This window comes from Idiotropiscis lumnitzeri, chromosome 18, assembly GCF_059441095.1.
Source record: "Idiotropiscis lumnitzeri isolate Australia: NSW breed Sydney's pygmy pipehorse chromosome 18, RoL_Ilum_1.0, whole genome shotgun sequence".
In the NCBI taxonomy this organism is placed as follows: Eukaryota; Metazoa; Chordata; class Actinopteri; order Syngnathiformes; family Syngnathidae; genus Idiotropiscis; species Idiotropiscis lumnitzeri.
The window spans coordinates 11684493-11687606 of record NC_142408.1 but is presented as its reverse complement, the minus strand read 5'-3'; the positions used below and the strand labels follow the sequence as shown (position 1 = coordinate 11687606).

The 3114-nt window shown below is 40.0% G+C and overlaps 1 long non-coding RNA gene across 1 annotated transcript; it reads left to right on the top strand.

Annotated features, from left to right (window-relative positions):
- The first annotated feature begins 368 nt into the window (after window positions 1–368).
- On the top strand, window positions 369–2560 carry LOC148319527 (uncharacterized). Its single transcript, XR_015839831.1, has 3 exons — window positions 369–493; window positions 1222–1307; window positions 2199–2560. It is a non-coding gene; the product is annotated as an uncharacterized LOC148319527 (long non-coding RNA).
- Window positions 2561–3114: the final 554 nt, after the last annotated feature.

The window sequence follows — 3114 nt, the reverse complement described above, 5'->3', positions numbered from 1 at the left end:
AAAAATAATATGCTTCATGTTGACATTTTGTTTCATGTAACATTTAATCCATACGAGAATATTCCAGGCGATACGTTATGTAACACCTTTTCTACACGCAAATTAAAACCAGGTTGGACCTATTAAGCTGACAGCACAATTGAGGTTAGTATGAATTTAAACATTTATCAACAAAAGCATTATTCTGCTAGAAGGAAAAAATAGAGTAACTTCTTGCAACATTTCTAATAATGGTGTCATGTCCTGTTGCTAATATGTTCTCTCCACCCACAGTCCATCCTGGTGGAGTAGTGGGCGGAGTCACAGAAGGGAAGTAATTCCAATCAGTCCGATCCACCTGGTGCTAATCAGCAGGCTGTAGTATTTAGGTTCAGCCTCAAACAAACAATACTGCTGGAGTATTGCCTTGCATGTGGTCCTGCTGCTTGCTGCTTGCCAAATCCCGTGGGCTCTCGAGTCGTATCCATTTGTCTTTGTGCCGGTAGTGTTTAAGGTTAGTTAAACTAAGTTCTACTGTGGTTTTGTGCTTGAGTTACAAGTCTAGCTAGCAGACCAAGAGTATTTAAGTTTTTTTTTTTGTTTAAGTGCTTCTTGGACACTTTTGGTTTAGTTTTTGTAAATAGCCTTTTTTTTTTTTTTTACATTGATTCTCGTCCACTAGTAGTGATGGGTAGATGAGGCATCCTGTATTGTTTCGACACAGTGACACAATGTATTGACACTGTGTTGACACTGTGTTGCTGAATACTGACACCTGGTGGACTTGCAGGAAACATTTGACAGGGTCATCTGACACTGATCTGTCAAACTAACTTTATCCAATTCCATTGATTAGCGACGTGATGTGTTTTTATATATCCTATTTTGTATTACTTTCCATCAAACTAATTATTCTCTTATTTATCTAATTTATATATTTAACTGAATTATTGTTGTATTGCACTGGAGAGGGGAGCTCTCTAATCTCGTTGCACTCTTGAGTACAATGACAAAGGGATTTCTGATTCTGATTAGGCATTTGCTTTCACATTATTTTTACATGCACGCAATTTCATAAAAAAAAAATCTTTGAGAGACGCAGTTGATAAATTACGTGAACATCTGTCTGAATGCCGAAGTAAAAGTGTTGTGAATGACAATGGACTCATTGTAATTAAAGATTTTTATTAAAAAAAAATTTCTCCAGCGTTTTGTTATTCAGTCTATTTCTTTTTTTTTTAGGCAATTTCACCCGCCTTTGAGAAGATACTCTCACAAGGCACTGAAGAGGCCGGTGTGCACAACGCCTGTGTGGCAAATATAAATAGGTGAGGGAACGTTGCCTCCATGGACTTCCAGTATAAGAGCGGGTCTTCCGTACGTGCAACGTGTCCTGCTGACATATAAGTGCTGCACCTCTGAGTGCGCATCAACAGTGATGTCTTCCATCTTGCGGATATTTTACGCAAAGTAACACGCCAATAACTCGATGCTTGTTTTGAGCGTCCATCCTGTTGACAGATGCGCTTCCTTTTGAACACAGTTTGGCGCGCGACCGCTGTGTCGACACGATTCTGGTAGTGGTCACGTGACTTTCTCAAAGCAGTACGCGCACCGACACGGGGTTTGCCCTGGAAGCTCGGCGCGCGCATCGACGCCTCAGTGTCGCTGGACCCATCACTATCCACTAGTCCTTGTTAGTGCAAACTAGTTTTTACTCTTGCGACGACGTTGTGTTAAGTCAGTGGTTTGAATAAAGCCAGTGTCACTGCTCTCAAACACTTGCCTCTGCGTGGTCATCCCTTCTCTGGCCATAAGACCATCCATAACAAATGGCATAGACCTGGTATATGAAAACTGTTCTGTATTGCTTTATTTCAATTGGTTTATTAGAGACTCTGCTGTTGAAGTAATGTGTGACTCTCATATAACTATGCAGTCACATTTACCACTTCATCTTTTCTACAAACTATATATCTATTTTCCTTGACGGATGCAATACTTTGTGTATTTCCAACAAGCTTGTTGGTAGTGGCGCCATTCCAGAGCTCTCTGACTCCCAACATGTTATTCTATCCGGTTACAGTTGTGTCGCATATATGCATCAATATCAGCTGTCTCTTGGGGGCTGGGCCCATCAGTCTGCACTTAAAGCTAAAAAGGGGCCATATGCTGGAGTAGTTGACTGTGACGTGGCATCCTATTTATTTGGGTTACAGGTCCGGTGGAGCCGATGCCAGCTGATTTCGAGCAAGACGCTGAGTACTACCTGGACCGGTCGCAGAGCACATATTGACAAAAAACAACAACAAAAAAAAAAACATCCCCCCCCGCATTCATCTCAATGAACAATTCCAAATGTTTCATTATTTAAACCAAGGGATGTATCGGCAGAACAAAACGCACAGGTACCAAGTTGAGATGCACACCTCAAACCTAGGAACTGTGAGGTATTCATGAAAACTTGGAAAACACTTTGTTTCGGACAAAAATTGTTTTTAAAATAATTTTACAATCAACTGAATATTGTAAGCACTGCGTCACCACTTTATCAAATAAATCTGTGTATGTCCTGCTTGTATCTGTTGAGATAAACAGTTTCATGAACCATAATCTATTAAATCCCGCTGGAACTTTTTTTTTTTCCATTTTTTTAATTTCCGATTAAATAAATAAAATGAATACATTTCTGTCAGCACGCATTACAAAGGAGTGATTGCAAACACACTTCCTGCAGAATATGTGATTGTGTGAGTCAGTGAGGGAAGTTGTTGGCTGTATAAGTTAACGCACAGATGATAATGATAAGGCATCTTTTTGTGTGTTATTTTTCCAAGCTGAAGACATTGATTTAGGACAGATGAAGGCGATAACTAATTTCTGTATCAACCTGCATTCAGGAATACAGCTGGAGCGGCGCATCCCAGCATGCCTCGGTTTATATCTTTCCATCCAAAACCAACTGATTCTGCGCATAGTCAGCAATAACTCCAGCACAGCTTGACATTTGGCATAGGGAGGAAAGATATTGGATTTATAATTGAATTAGTGTGAAGGAGAAAGTTTCAGGAAATTATTTCGCGAACACATTGAGTGATGCTGCTTTTTCATTTCAGAAAAATGTGTGTGAATGTG